We start from the raw sequence: 22,404 nt of genomic DNA on the forward strand, positions 1-22,404 counted from the left end.
GTCTGTATGTTTAAATTTTCTAGGAGCCATATTAAAAAAGTAAAATGAACAGGTGAAGTTAACTTTAATATTTTATATACTTATATATTTATTTAACCTAATAGATCCAAAATATTATTTCAACAGGTAATCAATACGTGACAACTTGCTGAGCCAATGTACATTATTTTTCATGCTAAGGCTGCACCATCTGATGTGCGCTCCACACTTAGAGCGCGTCTCCATTTGGACCGGCCACATTTCAAGGGGGTTGGACAGGGAGGTCTTGGTTGGTTATGTCTCCCTGTCCCGCCTTGCACTTGAAGGAGCCAGAGCTGCCAGTGGGTGTGCGGGGACTTGATGCCATCCCTCCGTGCCACCAGGGCCCGAGGACGGGGACGCACGGAGGTGAGCTGCCGCGCGCACGTTTCCGTGGGGAAGGTGGCCATGCCGTGTGCCCCTGTGCGTCGCTGCTCTCCAGCTGCGGTAAACATTAACGAAGCAGTAGGAGCCAGGCCCTCCGGGAGGCCTGGCCCCCCCAGCGGGGAGGAATGGAGATAATGCTGTGTACCTTAGATAGGGCTTTAAACCGGCCTCCGAGGCCGCAGGGGCTGAGCCGCCGGGGGAACACCGGCACGACTTCAGTTCCCAGGACCGGGATGCCTCGCCAGGAGATTCTCAGAACCCACAGACCTCAGAAGTGCCACTTGCCTCCACATTTGCCATGGCCTCACCCCACTCCTCGGAGTCCCCTCCTCACAACCCACTCTCTTCACCTGAAGAGCTCTTCTCTCCAAATCCACTCGTCCAGAAGCGCAGCTCAGCCAAATTTAAGGGCATAGCGGGCAGATTGAGTTCAGACAGTCTCTTCTTTTTTTTTTTTTGAGACAGAGTGTCGCTTTGTTGCCCAGGCTAGAGTGAGTGCCGTGGCATCAGCCTAGCTCATAGCAACCTCAGAATCCTGGGCTTAAGCGATCCTACTGCCTCAGCTTCCCGAGTAGCTGGGACTACAGGCATGCACCACCACGCCCGGCTAATTTTTTCTATATGTATTTTAATTGGCCAGATAATTTCTTTCTATTTTTTTAGTAGAGACGGGGTCTCGCTCTTGCTCAGGCTGGTCTCGAACTCCTGACCTCGAGCGATCCACCCGCCTCGGCCTACCAGAGTGCTAGGATTACGGGCGTGAGCCACTGCGCCCGGCCCAGATGGTCTCTTCTTTAAACCCCAACCAATAAGCACATATTGAGGCCTTGCTGGTGCCTTCCTCAGGGCACGCAGGGCTGCGGTTGTCACCCCCAGCCAGGAGGTGGCCGTGAGGTCAAAGGGGTCAGCATCCCAACTCAGGTACACACCTGGGCTCTCGTTGGGACGCGTTCTAGCTGTCAGAGAGGTCCCGCCGCCAGGGGAAGGTAAGAATGTTCATTTGCATTTGCACAAACCCTGGAAAGATACATAAGAAACTAATGTAGCTGATTACACATGAGGGAGGGGATGGAGAAGTGTTGGGGAAATTCTCAAGGTCTATTACCTTGACATTTGAACCATGTGGATACATTATCTAATTGTAAAAACAAGTGAGATGAAAGTTTGTTCATTTTTTCCCCTAGTAACTAAAGATGTTTCTCAGAGTAAATGAACTGGAATTTTATTTGATATCCAGAATGTGGAGGGGGGGGCTTTATTTTCCATAAAGATAATCAATTTAAATGACAGAAATGTGTAGGGCTTGGGATTGGTCTTTAACCTCTACCCTTGGCTCGCAGGTTCCATTCTGATGAGGAACAAACTTTATTCTATCAGTCCGCCCCCAGCATGAAGGGAGGCACAGCCCTGTCCCCAGAGGCTCCCCAAGCCCAGCGTCTGCGCCAGGTGGAGCTGATGGCGGGACGGCCTCTGCGCTCTGGAGCACCCACCTCCTCCCTGGGCCTGGCTCCCCCTTCCCGCCCCAGGAAACCTCCTGGGTTCTCAGCCTGTCCACTGTGCCAACACCGGATTACCTCCCCTGAGTGCTTGCCCCTGGTCCCCAGGTGTCTGTGTGTCCTTCCTTGCCTCCAGCTTCCTCTGAAGCCAGGAAATGCACACCCTGAGGGCGTGGGGGAGACCCTACTTCCTTGATACCCCCAGGACACTCTGGACCTGCCACTCTGACTGAGGCCTGGGCTGCCCTGCCCTTTGCCTGAGTAGCGCGTGCACAGTGAGGCTGACAGAGAGTCCCGAGGCTTCTCCCTGCTTTGGGACGGTGTTCCAGGGGTCTGCCTGGAGACAGGGAGAGGGATGAGTGTGAAGCGTCCTATCCTTCTTGGTGTTCCCAAGGTCATTGACCTAGGAAGGCAGGGGCTTGCCGGGGTGGGGCAGGCCGGGCACACTCGCTGCGTCTCCCTCTGAGCAGAGGGTGCTGCTCTTGGCAGAGATGGAGGGGCCACACCCGGCCCCAGCTGGGCTCCTCAGCACCCTTGAGGGGAAGCCAGGGGGCTGCATGTGCCCCCTCCCAGGGAAGGGTTGTTCCTGCCATGTTCCTGTCCCCAACTTGCATTCTCTTTTTTTATCCCACTGGCAGAGGAGGGATCCTAGGGGTCCGGACCAGGCCTTGGAGGCTGGAGCACTGTGTGGGATAGAGTGACGAAACCTGGTTAGGAGACCGGGGGGGTGGCAATGGAGGGAACCCCTTCTTGGATCACCCCTTCACGCTCCTCCACCCTTTGGTCTTCTTGTCTCCATTCTTGACCCCCCCCCACCTGTCTGTGGAGGTGAGAGGGAGACCCTGGCTGCGGGTGGTCTCCTAGCAGGGCCAGGTGGAGACACTCGGCCACGCTAGACAGAGCACAGAAATAGAACCTGAGACTCCCAGCACCCCAGAGCTAGCCAGGGTGGGATCTTGGGGATCACTCAGTCCAATGCCCTCCTCAGCCAAGCGGGGTCGCTGAGGCCCATAGAGGTTTTTCCAAACATACTGGAGAAACCACAGGGGAGGGCCCAGGGATGGGACCTGGAATTACCGTTGCAGGAAAATGCCAGATTAGGGAGAGTGATGCGGGAGAGGAGAAAGGTATCCACCGAGCTGGGGCAGAGGCTGGCTGGGGCTGTTTGCCCAGAGCAGCAGGCCTGCAGGAAAAGAAAACAGAGCATTTCGGATTCTTGCAGGACAAGACCTCAGGCAACCCGGAGGGTAGCTCCTTAGGAATGCCAGCCAGTGAGCGGCACCTCTGACGCAGACCTTTGTCTCGCACCCTTGCTCGGAGCCTGGAGTGACCTTGCGAAAGTCGTCGGCAGGGGCTCTGTCTCCCTGGCTGCCACAGGAGGCGGCACCCAGACTCCTCCAAAACCTGCCATCTCCACATTTCTGTGTCCACAGGCTGAATGACACAATAGATTTGAAATACTTTTCCCTATTTGGTGTTTCTTGCTCTCTCTGCGCCTCGGTTTTCCCACTTGTAAAATGGGGATACCAATAATACCTAGCTCCTAAGGTGGTTGTGAGAATTGAACGAGTAAATACATGTATAGCACCCAACACACAGAAGGCTCTTAATAAATGTTACTTATCATTATGATTTTTGGTAATTAAGAAGGCAGTTCATTGCTATGCAGTTGTTGATGGCCTTTTGCGGGTTTCCTTTGTGATGAAAATGCCTCCATGGGGCATTTTAAGGGCAGCCTGGCTCCAGGAAGGTCCGCATCATATCCCAGGTGCCACCCACACCCGGGCTGGAGAGCCCAGAGAACAGTGAGACCCCCCAGGCTTCAAGGACCTCCAGGAGCCCCAAGACCTCCACAGTGTCCCCTGCCCAGGGTCTCTGGGCCTGGGTTTTGGCCTTGGACCCTAGAGGGAGAGTCAGCAGCGCCCAGCCCCTCCCCCCCACCCAGCTGGAGGCACCCCACCATGAGGGTGGCTGGAGATAGGGGAACAGCGAGAGGCATTCTGTGGAGGGTTTTCAAGAGGCTGCCCCGATGAGGGTCAATATTTGCCCAGCTCTTGGGCTGGCGCGGTCCATCTCTGCCTCTGGCCCCTTACATTCCGGCCATCGCACCCCTATCTCAGGAACGTGCTCACATCGACTTAGCGGACCACGCCCAACACTGGCAGAGGTCTGCCCTCGTCTGCCACCACCCCCACCCACCTCCAATCCCAGGCAGGAAACTGGATCCCTCAGGAGGGATGAGGATGTGTACCCAGGTGGGTGCCTGGAGGATGCGGGCCAGGCCTGGGTGCTGAGCCCTGCCCCACCTGCTCCCCCAGGATGAAGGCCCTGCCTCCTTGCCAGCGGCGGTCAGCGGGGTAGGGGACAGGACCTCACCAGCTTCCCTCCTAGATTCCTACTTAAATAGGTAATTATTCCAGCAAACATTTCCTAAGTACCTACTGTGTTCCCAAGAGGATACAAAAAGAAAAATAAGACTCTTCTCAGGCCCTGGAGAAACTTGTAATCAAATAGATTTATCTCGACTGTGAATAATGTCTAGGACCTCAATTAAAGGGAAAATAAAATCCTCAGGGGACCCCAGTATTACCTTAAAATTAAATTTATTTAGATATATGCAAACATATAATACAACTAAGGTACAAAATACTTCATTTTCAGCTTATGCACAACTCGAAAATGAAAATCAATCAACAATACAAGAAAACAAACAACACACTTCAAACGGAGGGCACACACTGTAGTTTGATGATTCTTGCTGAAACCAAATCATTACTCACAGTGTGAACAGTGTACTGACCACCACAGTGCAGGCTTCTTTTCCCCTTTGAAGGGGGACTTGGAGTCATTTGCTCTTACCTGACCGATGTTTCATTTACATATTAAGCTCCATCCCTGCTCTTTTCTCATTGGCCTGGGGAGGTTTGCTTAAACTCATTTCCTGAGCTTAGTGTGGAAGTGAGAAAACCCTAGGGGATGAGGGCGAAGGTCCAGGTCCCGGGACAGAATTGGTTCCAGAGAGGGTCTAGCAACACCTTCCCCTGTCCCTGATAGGCTCGAGAGCACTTGACTTTCCCCCATTACCTCATTTGCTCATTCAAAGCTGGAGAAGTGGGCAGGGCAAGTTCCTCCCAGGGCTCTTGAGGGAAGAACTTTAAATTTCTATTTTTATAAGAAAAAATATATATATTCTTATTTCCCCCTTGTTCTCCACAAAAGGTAGTATAGTTCTACTTTGGGCACGTGTTTATGTGCACCCTAGCTAGATACCCTATACATAAATGCATGTCCAAAGTAGAACTATACTAAGATACAACAAAGTATGCTACCCAAAGTACACCCTCTTCACACGTGGTTCCATATCTTGCCTCTTCGGCCTGGTCTGTGTCTTGGAGGACCTTCGCTAATGGCACAAAAAGAATGTCCCGATCCTTTTTTACAGCTGCATAGTATTCCACTGTATGGCAGCTCTGTCATTTATTAAACCAGGCCTCTCTTGAGTTAGGTCATTTCCATCTTTAGCCTTTACAAACAATGCTGCAGTAACCCATGTTGTACGTGCGTCACTTCTCACGTACTAGGTGTATCTGTAGCACCAATTCCCAGACCTGGGATTGTTCGCATTGCCAGATAGTTCCCCACCGAGATTTTAACAATTAAACTTCCACCAGCAATGCACAAGGGTGATTATTTCCCCACAGCCTGGCCAACAAAGTATGCTATCAATTTTTTTTTTGGATTTTTGCCAATCTGATAGGTAAGAAATTGCATCTTAGTATAGTTCTAATTTGGACGTGCATTTATATATGGGGTATCTGACTAGGGTGTGGGAAATGCAGCGTTCTGCTGGGGAATGAAGGATTTCTTAAAGCTGAATTGTCAGGGAAGGGCACATGCTTGTGACCTTATTTGACTCAATCCATGGACGACTGGCCAGAGAGAGACTCTAATTGTGGCAACCATTCAAGTCATCTCCAAATCCAAAGCCACACTGGCTTCTCCTTGCCTGTGGATGGGTGGGGTCTGTGCATCAGCTTAGCGTGATCTGCTGGGACATTGCCAGGTCCCTGTGGTCTCACACCAGTGGGGAAGTTTCCCCTGAGATCTAACTTCCTCCACCAAAACCCATGCTGGTCCCCTGTGGCATGGAAGAATTACAGGAGGGGACGCCCCTTTTGGTCTCACTGGAATCACAGCATCCATGGTGTCCCTCAGGACCAGAGACCCCACTGAAGGAGACAAGAAGGTTAATGTAACACGATCTGTTCTATGTGTACCATTCTTGCTCCATGCAATCCCCGCTCTCTTTCCGAGACTCATTTCTCTGAGGAGAGCCCAGAGGCAGTGTGACCCTAAACATGTGGGCCCGGCATTGCTGAGGCCAGCGAGGCCCAGCATAGGGGCTTCTCCCCTGGAAACCTGCCCGTGTGTTTAAATGCTGGATCTCCTTCCCTGCGAACTGTCACAGTCTTTACAATTTGTTGTAGGCATGGTAATATTCAAGTGTGTGTGCTTGTGTGTGTGTGTGCACACGTGCGTGTGCATATTGAGGACTCTGAGGCCTAGGGTCAGTCTCCAGCCTGAAGACAACTGCACCCTGGCCCCAGCCTGGGACCCCAGAGCTTAGTTTGAGACTTGTGGTCAGCATGCCAGACTCTCTGCAGAAAGCAGCTTCTCAGACTTGGAACATAAAATGCCAGAGCTGAAGGAACTTTAGACAGTATCTGGTTCATTCATTGTACATCTGGGGAAACTGAGTCACGGGTAAGGTCTCCCAAGGTCTCCCAACTAGCAGATGACAGAGCCGGGCTGGGCACATGGTATCTGGACTCCTGGGCCAGCCCTCTGTGAGCTCTCTGCCAGTAGTCCTCTTCCAGTTGAGTAATAAGGGATGAGGGCTTGGCCTGCAGCCCCAGAACAGGGCCACACGCCCTCTCTGGCTGAGCATGAGTGCCCAGGACAGATGTTGCTGCTGCTGCCACTGCAGCCTGGGTGGCTGCCAGCTCAGGCAGGACTCCAGAGGCAAGGGTGGACGAGGGGATGGCAGTGCCCACTCCTTGGCAGGCCTAGATTTGTCCCCTGACTGCTTTCGACTGCACCTAAGGATCCACAGAGGAACCGAGTGAATCCCTGGCTCCTTCCTTCCGCCTCCCTCCCTTCTCTAGTCGGGAGGATGGGGCAGGTGGAGGCATGGCCTTACCAGAAGTCAGCCTAACCCTTTGCCTATCTCGGGAAAGATCTTGATGAGGATTGCTCCAAGGGGCGGGACATAGAAACCTTTCTCCCAAAGTGTCAAACTTCAAGTCTAGCTGCCAGGACTTGAAACTCAGGGAAAGAGGAACCAGGGGAACTAGGCATGGAAAAGGGAAAACCCTTCCAGGCAGGATAAGACCAGTCACTCAGTGCTTCCTTATTGCCCTCTGGATAAGGTGCCTTCATTTCGGCCTCCCCAGCTGTGCTCAAGTCCTTCCTTCTGCTGGGAATTCCATCGCCACTCCTGTCTGCCCACCCCAGTCCTGCCCAGCCCGCGTGGCCCAGCTCAATCCACCTCCTCAGGAACCACCTGCTGCTGCTCCAGCCTAGTGAGCTGTCCCGGCCTGGAACCCTCAGTGACTGGGGTAGATGTTGCTCACTAGATCCTCATGAATTCGAATATATTGAGCACTTGCTATGTGTCAGTGTCTTGGGCTCGTTTCCCCTGAAATAAAGACTTGAGCTTTAGCAGTTGATTTGGGAGGTGATCCCATGACACACCAGTAAAGGAGTGGGGAAGTGAGGCAGGGCAGGGAAGGATGCCGGGACCACATAATACTGCTGAGCAGGCGACTGCTGTGGGCTCAGTCACACTGGGGACCCCCACGGGACTACGTAGACCACCTGCCCCAAAGTTACCCACCCAGGGGACAAGGGAGCTGGGATATTAGCCACCAAATCCTGTAGTCAGTGGCTGGGGAATCCTAGGGAAGGGGTGTCAACTCCCTGGCACTTCTGACCTGCCCCATACACAAACCCAAGTGGCCTCAAGGTGTCAGAATGGCGAGTGCTAAGAGGATGAGGCTGGGTATGTCCGTGTCTGCACATGCTGGTAGCTGGGGACACAATGCCCTACCCTACAGGAGTTCTACAGTCTAGTGACGAGGCGGAGGGTTAAACACATTGTCACAGTGCAGCACAGTAAATGCCAGAATGGAGGTGCAGTAAGTCCTCACTGAATGTCATCGATAGGTTATGGGAAACTTTGACTTTAGTACTGCAGGTCTTTGAATAACATCATTGTTGTGGTATAACGAAAACAGGAAAAAAAGTGGTTTTGTTATATGTCATTTCCCTCAAAGTCGCAGTAAGCGAGGACTTACTGTACACATACTGGGTTGTGGGAATTTAGAGGTGGGACACTTGGCCAGCCTGGAATTTAGGGAAGAAATCCTGGAGAATAGCAGAGTTTCCAAGGGGAATCATTGCCAGCATGCAGGGTGGCCGTGGGGCACTCCACTTAGAGGGAACAGCATGGGCAAAGTCACCGTGCGGGGTAGGGGTGCGTGGAGCCTGTGGTCAGCTGACGTGGCCAGCTCCACCACCATCTCCATCCCAGCTTACGGGTCAGCTCAAGTTCAAAGTAATTTTGAGATAGCAACTAATCTTAATGTTAACCAGAAGGACTAGCTGGTGTTGAATTTGCAAACACAGGAAGATTTGCTCATTTAATAAGCTTAGAAATGTGTCACCCATACTCTTTAAGTAAATCAGCGATCTCCAAGACTGGTAGGCAAGACTGGCCCATGAGTATTTGGGGAGGCATTAGAATCTTCTATTTGTTTTCTTTCATCCTCTAAAAATGCCAAGTTTTCTTTATTTGTTTAAATAGGGGAGAGTGCAAGTGCAGTCCCCCACTACCACCAATTATGCAGTTGGGTTTCCCCAAACTGCAAACCGCGGAGGCTGGCACACCCAGACTGCAATGCATGAGCCTCACCCTGGGAAAACCACCTTAGTGATCAGGATGTTTCCCCTGCCAGATAAGTATTATTTTTCTGTATTTTTAATAATGTACACAATTTATTAGTATGATAGTACATATAAATTACTTATAAATAAATATACATCTATTGGGGCATATGTCACAGATTTTCTGTGAACAGAGGTATACGATTAAAAGCACTGGGAGCCTACTGAAGCATAACAGATGATGGCTGGGGTCAGCTTGGGATATGCCACAGGAGGGGCTCTAAACCTGCTCCCCCTGTCACCCCCAGTGGCAAGAGATTCAGGCTGAGCTCTGTCTCTGTTGGCAGCCCCTCTTACGTGTCACATCCCTGTGAACATGGGCCATTTGAGGGCCAGGCTTGGGCTGGGGAGGGGTCCCCATATGCAGCTGCAGAATAGGCCTCTCCCTTCTCAGGCCTGTTGGCCCACCCATGGGCCTATGTCCTTGTTGGTAGAGGCGGCCTGGGTTTGGATCTGTTTCCACAGTTACGAGGCTGAAGCCATCACTTGCTCTCTCTGTCCCTTGCCTCTACTCTGATGGGTCTGCTCCAGGCCCCCTCCTCTCTGGCCAGAGGTCTCCAGGCCTGGTGCAGGCCCCACGTGCACACTTGCTGGATGACTCACAGCCTCTCCAGCCACACTCCAGCCCCTGCCACCTCCTCCTGGCCCGGCCCCTCTGTCAGAGCTATGGTCAGTCACTAATGACCTTAGTCATCTTTCCATCCATGCTTGTTGGGCTAATGGGGAAGGCAAACAGAAATCTCAGCAAATGTGGAAAATTCCTGCTGACGAGGCAAGAGGCCGTGGCCCAGGTTTGGGGGGATTAGAGCTTCCCCAGTGAGGCTGCAAAGATGGCCCCCCAATATTGGGAGGTGGTGGGCAGCTTTCCTGTTCAGTTCGCTGCCTACTGGTTGGAAGTCCATCTTATTAAACGTGGAGCAGGGTTTTGGCTCAGGGTGGGGGCATGACGGGAGGGTCGGCACAGCGGGTCTCAGTGGTGTCACTCCTCAGGCCTGGGGCTGTCACCAGGTGGGACTCTTGGCCCTGGGTTCCCCCAGGAGGCCCAGCTGGCCCAGCAGGCTGAAAGGCAGGGTGGGGCCCAGGCTGCCTGCTCCCTCACACCTGAGGCCTGTTAATAATTACCCCTGGGGAGGGCAAGGCCCCAGCAGACATCACTAATGAGCCTGCTAAGTGACAGCTGGACCCTTTCCCCCTCACCTGCTCAGGAAAACAAGATCTGGCCAAAGAATTATTTAACCCTCTTTGGCCTAGGAGCTCCCTGAGGACAGGGTTGTGTCTTCCCCTCAGACGGGGGCTGCCTGAGTCCTGGAGCCTTCTCCGTTGTCAACACAAGACTTCTATTTCTGTCGTCAATGCTTGCATTTCTGCCCTGACTGGGTGGCCTTACTGACGAAGGCTGCTCTGTTTAGCATCGGCTATAAGCAACGCTGTCCGCTAGAACGTTCTGTGACGGTGGAAATGTTCTAGGGCTGCACTGTGGAAAACAGTAGCCACTAGTGTGTACTGAGCAAGTAAACTAATTCATCCAAGTTACTGGAGTTTTAAAACCTGATTTTAATTAATTTAGATTTAAAATAGCCACATGTGGCTAGTGGCTACCATACTCCACGGTGTGGTCTATGATGTTTTGGAAGGGGGGCCTTGAACAGGTGGTGAACAAATTTGCACAAAACAGCCTCCACGCTGCCATGCTGGTGGTGAGTCAGAGCCCCGTTCCTTGCCCTCGCAGGCCGGAAGGGGCCCAAGGCCGTTTTCCTCGGAGATGGCTCCCGCAAGGCTGGGGTGGGCTCCCTCACTCTGCCCCCAGCCCCCACCCCAAAGCCCTCAGGTGGCTGAGGGGCCCAGAGGAGCAGGGAGCCGGCCAGAAAGCACCTGTTCTTAACGAGGGTCCCCAGGATCCGAGCAGCCCTCCCTCCACAGGGCACGGGGCTGTCGCTGCCTGAATGAGGGAGATTTATGGAAAATCCCCTCGCACAACAGGCGGATTTTCCAAGCCTCATTGGCTGCTCTGGTCTGAGCCTTCATTAAGGGGAAGAGGGGACAAAGGAGGAGGTGGGGGTGAGGCCCTGCGCCTATTCAGCGCTCTATCATTCGGCACTGGGGACTCCATCAACGTCCCCCACCCCTTCCTGGCTCAGGAGAGGTCACACGCTCTCTCCTGGTAACAAGAATAAAAGGCCCCTAACACCCAGCAAAGTCAGACTCGGCCTTTGAGGAATATCTTTCTTGCGCTTTAAAGATTTCCAGAGGAGACATTCTGTGGTTTTGCTTCACAATTCCCCATGCCTTGTAATACACAGTCTTGGAAGTTCCACCTTACAGCTAACCTAATTTTGTCGCACTTTAGGCCCGGCTCAGTAAGACTTCTCTTCCCCCTTAAAGTTACGGCAACATTTCAAAGCAGCAAGGTCAGCTGTGCGATTTCCCAATAAAAAAACCTTGATTGGAAGGAGAAACCACTGGCTCTGGGAGCTGGAGGGACCTAGAGGTTTGCAGTCCCATCCCTCATCGTGCATTCAGAGGGGGCTTGGACCTCCCAAGCAGGTGGTGCTACGCTGAGAGCCAGACGTCATGCTCCAGGGTGGTACCTGCCTGTGGACCACGTGCCTCTGCTGTGGCACAGCCACATAAGCACCCGGGGACCCAGTGAGAAAATCCTTCCTGATGAGACAGCAATGCCTAACCCAGAGGACTGGATTTTTAAGAGTGAAATATTAGGTCTTATCCCAAAGCTTTTTGGTTTTTTTTGGTTCTAAAAACCCCTTCCAGAAAGTACTCAGTATGCAGTACGGAGATCAGTGGGAGTATCTTAGAGAAGGGGAGACCAAAAGGGGGGCTTTCAGGGTGGTGAGCTTGGGGTGGCAGAGGAGAAGGGCGAGGCCTTCCCAGGAGCAATACCAGCTGGGGCGAAGGCTCGGGAGAACCACAGGCAGGGGCCAGGGCCCTTCTCCTGTGTTGGGGACAGGAGGCTAGCGTCGTTCGCCGAGTAGAAAGCAGATGAGTACAGCCAGTTCCCTGTAATGGTGGGGTGTCCAAGTCCTGGGAGGTGACTCGCCTCGTGGAGGGAAACTGGCCGGAGCAGAAGGTGTTTATGGTTTTCCCTCTCCTGGGGGCAGCGGCGCGAGCCAAGTTTACAGTTGCCCAGAACTCTATAAACACGCTTGGTGAGTGTGTGCGTACGTGAGTGCGTGTGTGTGTGAGCGTCCCCCGCCATCCAGCCGTCGCCCCCCACGATGTGCTGGCCTTCCTAACCTGGTGAGACAGGAGAGAAGATGCTGGGCTGGGTGGCTGCTTGCTCTCTGGGGCCTGGTGACACTTAGCAGAGGGGGTTGGTAAGCATGGACAATGTGACACGCTGGGGCCTGCTGACTTCCTGGGGACAGTGCCCTTGGGGGGGTCCTGGAGAGAGGGTGCGGGGAGGAGGAAGGGCACTCCAGCCCGGGGACGGCAGGAGCGAGGAGGAGTGTGCGTGACTGCGGCAGGAAAGGGTGAGCAGAGAAGGTGGGAGCTGGGAGGACCGGCTGGAGCTCTTCCAGCTTTGGGGAGGCCTTTGGCCCTGACCTGACAGTTTATAGAGAGTTACTGGAAATCCTTTTAAGAAATCATGAAGATAAAAACACCAGCCTCCTGTCTGGCACACAGGCCCCAAATGTTGATTGTCGTTAGTGCTTATGACAGGACGCAGAGTCATTCACCTCCACATTCTGACCAGCGCTGAACATGTCTGGCATTAGGGACAGACCGTGATCTCAATTAGGGGTCAAGCGGTGGCCAGGGTAGAGCAGGCTTGTGGGCGAGTCATGGTTATGACTGGACATCAGTCAGTGGCCGGGGCTGGAGGTCAGATACTGACCAGGAACTGTTGTCTCTACGTGAAACTAACTGTCCTGGAAGAAGCCGACCTGGTCTCAGAGGCACAGGAGAGAAGACACAGGAGCATTTGCTTGAGAGCTAAAAAGACTTGGGTGTGGGTCCTGGTTCTGCTAGGTTATTGGCTGGGCGACTCTGGTCCAGTGGCCTCACTTCTCTGCCCATCAGTCTTCCCTTTGTGGAAAGTAATAACGCCCGCCTGCCTTATAGTGTGTCAGGTATTTGTTACCGGGTATCCTATTATTGAAATATGAGCTAAACAATTATTAATAGCACCACGGCCTTTCCGTTCTCACCCTGACAGTTCTGTAGGTAAATCCTCAGTGTTGGCTGGGGGTCGGTGGGGAGGGGTTAAAGGGTACGTCCCAAACTTGGCCGCTCATGGGAATCACTTGGACATCTTCAAAAACATACTGATGGCAACTCTCACTTCACCCCTCCCACATTCTGAATTAATTGGTATAGGGGGTGACCCAGGCATCAGAATTTTAAAAAACTCCTCAGATGATTCTAATGGGCAACCAAGTTTAAAAATCATTGTGCAGGCCGGGCGCGGTGGCTCACACCTGTAATCCTAGCCCTCTGGGAGGCCGAGGCGGGTGGATCGTTTGAGGTCAGGAGTTTGAGACCAGCCTGAGCAAGAGCGAGACCCCATCTCTACTAAAAATAGAAAGAAATTATGGGGCCAACTAAAAAATATATATATTAAAAAAAAAATTAGCCGGACATGGTGGCACATGCCTGTAGTCCCAGCTACTCGGGAGGCTGAGGCAGTAGGATCGCTTAAGTCCAGGAGTCTGAGGTTGCTGTGAGCTAGGCTGATGCCATGGCACTCTAGCCCGGGCAACAGAGTGAGACTCTGTCTCAAAAAAAAAAAAAATCATTGTATAAAAGCCAGTAGGAATGAGCTAAAGAGAATGAGTCTTTACTCAGCCCCCGGAACTGCAGATAAACCCGCCAGCTGACTCCAGGCTCCACACCTGTGGGCGTCCAAGGGAGATGAGATGGGGCAGCAGCGAGAGACTCAAGGAAGAACTTTCTTAAACTTCTCCATTCCTCTGTTTTTCCGTCTGTAAAATGGGGCTATAATTCTACTTACCTCACAGAGGTTGTTGGGGGACTGGAGTGGAATAAAACACATTGTAAGTTGTGATAATCAGCACCAGCTGGCTAAGAGGTGTTGAGAAGGGCGGGGTCCCTGGGCCTCTCCCCAGCATTCCCCTCACCTGCACTCCTGAGGAGAGTCTGAAGCAGGGGGATGGACAAAGTAGTCCCTGGTGAACCCGGAATCTCTTGGCCCTGAGGAGATTCTTTGGTGTATATGTCCCCGGTTTCAAACATTTTCCCCCCAAGATGTGCTCACAATAGTTTGATCACGTTTCGCTTTTTGTTTCAGAAAATGCTACCCACACAGTAACCTGCAGGGTGGGTGGGGGAGGGGGAGACGGGGTTCTGCCCCTTCTGGCTCTTTGCAGGGGTGGGGTGGGATGCTTTATGGAAGCGTCAGCTCAGGGTTGGAGGCAGCTTCTGTCCAGGTTTCCAGAATCTTGGTCCTCCAGGGAAAGTGAAGTTTTTTCTTGTGGCCTGTGTGTCTTTAAGATGCGGAGAAGGATGGGGGGACCTGACTGGGGAAAATTCCAACCAGTGGGTTCTTTTGAAATGGAAGTGACATCTAGTGGTCTGAAAAAGAACTGTCAAGTTGGCCCCCCCAGCCCGAGGCTGCCCCTGGGGTCCCTTCTGTGGCCCTGGGTTCCTCTCCTGCTGGGCCACAACTCTGCTTCAGGGGGTCTAAAGCCCAACAGTGGGCTCTTCATGGCAGGGTGAGTGCCGCGCCAGGCTGGAACCCAGGCCCAGCCACCTGCACCCAGGTCCAGACATGAAGAGAGGCCAGGCCCGGGCAGCCAGGAAAGGCCCCAGTACTGTGTCCCCTCCCCAGTGTGTCAGGGCTGCAGCGTAGCGTCCCAGGGTGAGGTGGGATCCTCGGGCCTCCAGTCCCTCGATTCTGAGGAGCCTTGTCCTAGTCCAGCCCCACAGAGGCTGGAGTGCTGTGCAGGCCACAGTGCTGAATCATCAGAAACCTGCGGCCAGGTTGCTGTTATGCAATGACCCTGCCACAGGCTGCTGATGTCAGCGGCAGGCCTTCAGCCTCCCGTCCAAGCAAGCAAAGGGCCTCAGACTCGGGGTGTGTGAAATGGGGGCCTGCACAGAGCCTTGGCCTTTGAATCAAAACAGAGGGTGGGAGGAGACTGCAATGCCCAACCTATTGCTCTGCAAGGCTCCTGACTTGAGGAGCCCAGTCTGAGGGGAGACACGGCCGTGTCCTCGGGGAGCCCCAGTCTGAGGGGAGACACGGCCCTGTCCTCGGGGAGCCCCAGTCTGAGGGGGGACACGGCCCTGTCCTCAGGGAGGTCCAGTCTGAGGGGAGACACAGCCCTGTCCTCAGGCACCAAGCTCAGTGGCACCAAGGCCTGAGCAGGTGCTAAAAGGGACTAGGCAGGACTGGCAGGGCTTGCTGGCATTGTGTGGACACTGGCTCACCTCTCTTTCCTCCCTACCTGCTGTGGTCGTCACCCTCAGCAGAGTGGAGGGAATCTGCTCCGGAGGCAGGAGCCCCATGGCCAGTCAGCTCTGTCCCTGCCCTACCCTGACCCTGAGCCAGGCACAGCTGCTTCTGGCCTTACTCTGTGGTTCTGGAAGCTTCCTTAGGCCTCTTCTCTCAGACCCTTGGCTCAGGCACGTCCTTCTGGGTGAAGAAGCATCTGTTCCAGAGGATATGAGTGTTTCAAGATAGACTTCATGAAAAAGGTATGCAGTCGCTTGCTTCTGAGAGATTTGAACAGCTAGCATCTTAACATCTCTAGAATTTCTGAGGTAGAAAATACTTATTCAACTCTGTCTTGTTAATTTTTTATGTTAAAGAGATACTATATTGGGCATAGTAAAAAAAATGCAAGCACAATAAAAATGAGTGAATCTAGGTGAAGGGTATTGGTAGTTCTGTCTTATTCTTGTGACTTTTCTGTAGGTTTGAAATTACCTCACAATGAAACAAAAGGTTTTTTAAAAAATTCAGGCAGAAATGTAAGTCTCTCTTCCGTCCTTTCCTCCAGCTACTTACTCAGTCCCTTTCTTGGAGGCCCCTGAGTTACCGGTTTCCTGTGTATCCTTCTAAAGATAGTCTAAAATATATATATTTATAAACTTTTTTCTCCCACACAAATGGTGACTTTTCTCCACACTGTTCCGTACCTTTCCTCTTTCACTTTACAACAATCTGGAGACCATCCGACGGGAGTACACGCAGAGCTGCCTCATTCTTCCCTGTGGCTCCAGTGTATTCCATCGAACAGATGGTTCGAATGTTTATTTGGGAGATATTGTATAATGGGGTGATTAAGAGCATAGAGTTTGGAGGCAGGATGCAATGCTAGAGTTTGGATCCTTGCTCTGCTTCGAACCAGTTGTTTAATGTTGAGCCTGTTACTTAATGTGTTAGTGACTCAGTTTCCTCATTTGTAGACCAGAGATAATAGCATCTACCTCTAAGCATTTTGTGAGTATTCAATGAGATAACACTTGTAAAGGGCTTAGAACAGTGCCTGGTGTGCAGTAAGCACTAAATAAATGTTAGCTACTGCTCCCAAGATTATTTTGCCAGACCCCTTTTTGAGAGAGTTGGGCTGTTTCTAGGCTTTTATTATTATAAACAGTTCTACAAACAAATATCCTTGTCCACACGTCATTTGGTACTTGTGGGAGTGTATCAGTAGGAAACATTCCAGGGAGTAGAATTGCTGGGTCAAAGGCCATGTGCATTTTTAATTTTGAAAGATACTGTCAGGTTGTCCCTCCATAGGGGTGGTCCCAGTCCCACTGCCAGCAGCTGCGTTTGAGCCCGTTTGCTCATAGCCTTACCGTCACAGCCTGTGTTTTACTCTAACGTAGCATTTCTCAAATTTATCTGGGCATAGAGGCCTGTAATAGAGTTTCTCGGGGGATCACTTGGCCTTCAAGCTCCTCTCCCTCATATCCACCTGAGTATCTCAGGGTGTTTGCTGGGAGAAGCCAGCCCACTATGCGGGCTAGAGTGCTCTACAGCTGGCAAAAGTCTCCTGAAAGTTGGCTTTGCTAAGGTCCACTGCACATTCATTCATTCTACAAATGTTTATTCAATATTATGGAGCTCACAAGTTTTTTTTTTTTTTTTTTTTTTTTTGAGACAGAATCTTGTTCTCTGTTGCCCAGTGTAGGGTGCAGTGGCGTCATCATAGCTCACAGCTACCTCAAACTCCTGGGTTCGAGCAATCCTCCTGTCTAAGCCTCCTGAATAGCTGGGACTACAGGCATGCACCACCACGCCCAGCTAAGTTTTCTCTTTTCTGTAGAGATGGGGGTCTCGCTCTTGCTCAGGCTGGTCTCGAATGCCTGACCTCAAGCAATCCTCCCTCCTCGGCCTCCCAGAGCGCTAGGATTATGAGCCACAATGCCTGGCCTCAAACAACAAGGTTATACATTGTTTGTGGCTGTCTTTTCTGGGGCCTGTTAACACATCAAAACTGTTGGTTAAACCTGATAATACTTTAGGTTGCGCTTGTTGTCACCATTTCATTCCTGAGCCAGAGGCTTGCAATTTCTAATCACATTTTTAACATTTTCTCACCCCGTGAAGGCGCACAGACAATGCCAGTACTCAATGGGTTGTTATCATGGAAAGCCTGACTGTTTTACCTGGAATTAGACTTCCTGCTATGGATAACCTATAAACCAGCCTCCCTCCCTTCCTTTCTTGGAAAGTTTGTGTTGATTATAAAGGAGAAAAAAGATAGACTCTGCATTGAGAGGCCCTGTCATCTGAAAATGGAAACCTCACCAACACAAAATATATCAAAAGAGTGAGTATTCCTTTTACAAAAGGAGTTCCTACTGAGTTCATCTTAGTAGATTTTTTTAGAGCCCTTTTAGACAACTATAACAACACGGGATTGTTTGGAGGCGGCAGCTTTGAGCAGGAGAGCAGGCCCGATGTGTCTCTCACCAGCTCTTAACTTCTGTTCACCGCAGCTCGCTCACCCCTGATCTCGTGCAGGCCCGGGCTGGAATGCTCCTTTATGATTCACTCTGATTTAGGGTGGCATGCCAAACTTTCTAGGACTTTTGCAGGTTTCCCCCGCTAGCTTGCCATCCAATCCTCCAATGCCTCTTCCCTCTCCTATGACCTTGCGGATCTGATAAATGCCAAGGACTTTGCCTGCGCTAGATCTGGTCCGGAGACCGTCCCAGGCTGCTCAGAGTGGCAGAAGCAAGTTTGCCACATGTCCAGAAGCCCCTCAGAGGTCAGGTTTAAGGTGAGGACATCCTTGAGTAAAGGTCAAATGGGTTTCTTTTTTCCCAATTGTTTAGTAAACTTTTTTTCTCTAATTAAAAAATAAATGCAGAAAAGTACACAGATCATAAGGACATGACTCAGTGATATTTTACATGCAACTCATCATCCAGATCAAGAAATAGAGCACTGTCAGCTTCCCATGCTTGCCCCGTGTCCCCTCCCCGTTGTCACTCCCACCAAAAGCAGGCACTCTTCTGCCCTCCAATCCTGACAGTCAGTATTGCCTGACTTCAGAATATTATAAAAACGGAATCTCATAGCATGAATGTGATTGTGTCCGGTTTCTTTTGCTCAACATTTTGAAATTCACCCATGTCGTGTGTGTGTGTGTGTGTGTGTGTGTGTGTGTGTGTGTGTGTGTGTGTGTGTGTGGTTCATTTATTCTCATTGTTGTATAGCATCCCATAGTATGAACATGCAATTTTTAATCCATTCTGCTAATAATCATTGGGTTGTTCCCAATTTAGGGCTATGGTGGATAAGGCTGCTGTCACATTCTTATCTTTGCCTTGCGGTGTGCAAGTGTACACATTTCTATTAAATAACGAGGAGTGGAATTGCTGTGTCATGGGGTAGATACTGCCAGCTTCCAAAGTGGTTGTATCAAGTTATGCTCCTAGCAGTCGTGTGTGAGAGTCCCTGTTTCTTCACGTCCTCACCAACACCATTGTCAGTGTTTTCACTTCAACATTTCAGTGGCCAAAATCCTAAATCCTAAATCCTTTTATTACTTTCCTGCTTCCAGCTTCCTAAAATTTCCCCAACATTCTATCATGAACACTTTCAAACATACAGAAAAGTTGAAAAAAATGTGCAGTGATCACCCATGTCAACATTAATCATACAAGCTAATCGCATGATCAACATTTTATTAGATCCTTTTATCACATGTCTAACTGCATGTCCATTCATCTATCGTCTCTTTTTTTAATTGTCATGATTCTCTCTGGAGTAAAACTGACATGTCATAACATTTCCTCTTTGTTTTTTTTTTTTGAGACAGAGACTCACTCTGTTGCCCGGGCTAGAGTGCCGTGGCGTCAGCCTAGCTCACAGCAACCTCAAACTCCTGGGCTCAAGCAATCCTCCTGCCTCAGCCTCCCCAGTAGTTGGGACTACAGGCATGTGCCACCATGCCCAGCTAATTTTTCTATATATTTTTAGTTGTCTGGTTAATTTCTTTCTATTTTTAGTAGAGACGGGGTCTTGCTCTTGCTCAGGCTGGTCTCAAACTCCTCATCTCGAGCGATCCTCCCGCCTCGGCCTCCCAGAGTGCTAGAATTACAGGCATGAGCCACCGTGCCTGGCCTCATTCCCTCATTTTAAGGATACACTGAACAATTTAAGTAAATTTATACAGTTGTGCAACCAGCAGAAGAATCTAGTTTTGGAACACTTGTTACCCCCCAATCTTCTCCTTGTGCTATTCAATCCCTACTTCAGCTTCCATCCTCAGACTACTAGCAATCTATCTGCCTTTTTTTTCTATGTAGTTTTACCTTTTCCAGAAATTTTATATAAATAGAATCATATGATGCATAGTCTCTTCTGTCTGGCCTCTTTCATTTAGCGTGATATAACAGTAGGTGGTTCTCTTTATTGATGACTAGTATTCCCACGGATGATACGCAATAACTTGTTTATCCATTTTCCTGTTAATTATTCCAATATGGTTTTAATGACAGGCTCATAGTTTGGCATAAGGAAAGGTTGCCTATTTACGGAGTGGCTTATCGTATGGGACGAAGAAAGGAGTGGGGGGAGACAAAGAGAGGCAGAGACAGAAAGAGAGAAGATGATCTTGTTGCCTCCACATTCTGTCTCCAAATCAGCAATGGGCTTCTTTCCCTTTGGGAAACTTCTCGACTGCTCTGCTCTCAACTGCCTTCCTTTCCCAGCTCTGGCACGCCTAGTCAATTAAACTCGTCCTGTGTTCACAGTTCACTACCCTGGGTTCATATCTGTTTCATGGGTGGCTGTCTCATTAAATCCTATAATGTCTGGCACATGGTTTAGGACTTGGGAACTAGCGGCCTTCGATATTCACTTCCACAACAGGTTGCTGGGCTCTCTGAGGGCAAGTATTATGGATTCTGTGTCCCTTCCCTGTGGCTCCAAGTCCTGGTACAGCACCAGGCATGTGGGGAGGGGGCAGGGAGAACAGGGGACAGGGTAGTGGGTCAGGCCTTTATACAGTTAAGACCTGAGTGCCCCAAACTCAGGCCCTCTGCTTAGGTCCCTATTAGGGAAATGGCCCTGGGCTGGGTCTAGGGGATCACCAGTGCTTGGTGCCAAACCACAGCTAGGAATGCCAGCATCACTAACAAGTTCAGCATGGGCCTGGGGAATGAGGAGGCTCCTGCCAGCAGGGGCCAGGGCAGCTGTGGGGGGCTGCTGGGATACCCTGCCAGCGGGCGGGCCTGAGCAGCAGCCAGGCACGTTGCCCCCTCCCGGCCTCCTTCCCAGCCCCATAACCGCCAAGATTCCTAATGTTTCTCCGGACTGCTCTCCACACGCTTCCAGGAGTGCTGAGGTGGGGCGCCCAGTCCTGTGCCAACGATGCCCTCTGTCCTTTCCACACTAAAATGACTTCCTCGGACCCGGATGGGCCTCAATGCTCCACTGTCCCGCATGTTATGGTCAAGGGTTTCTGTTCTCTAATGCAGTGGATCTCAAACTTGGGTGATGTACACTCAAGTGCAGAAACCAGAGTTTTGATTCTGCAGATGTGGGGTGGGGCCTGAGAATCTGCACGTCTGACATGTTCCCAGGTGACGCTCACACTGCAGGTGTGGGGACCACTCTTAGAGAACCACCGAAAGCTTTGATGTGTCCTCCCAGGGCTCAGCCTGAGTCTTCTCTTCTATCTGATGGGGGCAGGCGGGGGGGGGGGCAGGGAGGGCGGCAGAGAGGGCAGGGGGCATCTGCTTCCTTCTCTGCACAAGCCCCAAGAAACATTTAGATTGTAGTGGTCAATGGTGACAATAGGAAGTCCGTACTGGAGTTGCGTTTGGCCAAGGGGCATAGCAAGACTTACATAGGGAAGAGCAGGTACAATGTCCTGTCTCCAGCACATGGTAAAGATAAAAACAGATCAAAGCTGGAGAGGGTGTCCGAGTAGTCCTGTGTCACTTAATGAGGGGGATATATTCTGAGAAATGCACTGTTAGGCTATTTTGTCATCGTGAGAACATCATACAGTGCACTTGCACAAACCTAGATGGTGTAGCTACTAAAAACTCAGGCTATATGCTGTAGCTTATTGCCGCTAGGCTATCAACCTGACAGCGTGTTGCTGTACTGAATACTGCAGGCAAGTGTAACACTATGGTAAGTATCTAAACATATCTAAACACAGAAAAGGTACAGTAAAACTATGATATAAAATTGCCTGTAAACCCAGCACTTTGGAAGGCTGAGGTGGGAGGATTGCCTGAGGCCAGGAGTTCAAGACCAGCCTGGCAACATGGCGAGAACTGGTCTTTATAGAAAAATTAGCCGGGCATGGTGGCACATACCTTTATTCCCAGCTACTCGGGAGGCTGAGGCAGGAGGATTGCTTGAGCCCAGGAGTTTGAGGTTTCTGTGAGCTGTGACGATGCCTCTGCATTCTAGCCCAGGCAACAGAGTGAGACCCTGTCTCCAAAAGAAGAAAAAAAAAGAAAGTACACGTATAGAGGGTAGGGACTGTGAGTAGAGCTTGCAATTGGAAATTGCTCCGGGTGACTCAGTGAGTGGCGAGCGGTGAGTGAATGTGAAGGCCTAGGACATTACTGCACACTACTGCAGACTTTATAAGCATAGTACACTTAGGCTACATTACATTTATTTAAAAAAATTTCTTTCTTCAATAATAAATTAACCTTAGCTTACTGCAACTTTTTTCCTTCATAAACTTGTTTTTTTTTCAACTTTCTGACTCTTTTGTAATAACACAGCTTAAAATACAAACACATTGTACAGCTGTACAAAAATATTTTCTTTTTTAACCTTATTTTATAATCTTTTTTCTATTTTTAGATTTTTTTTTTTTAGTTTTTAAGCTTTTTTGTTAAAAACTGAGACACGAACATGCACGTTAGCCTAGGCCTCCGCAGGGTCAGGATCGTCAATGTCACTGTCTTCCACCGCCACGTCTATGTCACCGGCAGGTCTTCAATGGCAATAACACACACCGGGCTGTCATCTCCTGTGTGAACAGTGCCTTCCTCTGGAACACCTCCCGAAGGACCTGCCCGAGGC

The 22,404-nt window shown here is 50.8% G+C and overlaps 1 non-coding gene across 1 annotated transcript; it reads right to left on the reverse strand.

Annotated features, from left to right (window-relative positions):
• Window positions 1–8,765: 8,765 nt before the first annotated feature.
• LOC123633575 lies at window positions 8,766–8,925 on the reverse strand. Its single transcript, XR_006733623.1, has one exon. It is a non-coding gene; the product is annotated as a U1 spliceosomal RNA (small nuclear RNA).
• Between the last annotated feature and the right edge of the window lie 13,479 nt (window positions 8,926–22,404).

This window comes from Lemur catta, chromosome 2 (genome assembly GCF_020740605.2).
Source record: "Lemur catta isolate mLemCat1 chromosome 2, mLemCat1.pri, whole genome shotgun sequence".
Lineage (NCBI taxonomy): Eukaryota > Metazoa > Chordata > Mammalia > Primates > Lemuridae > Lemur > Lemur catta.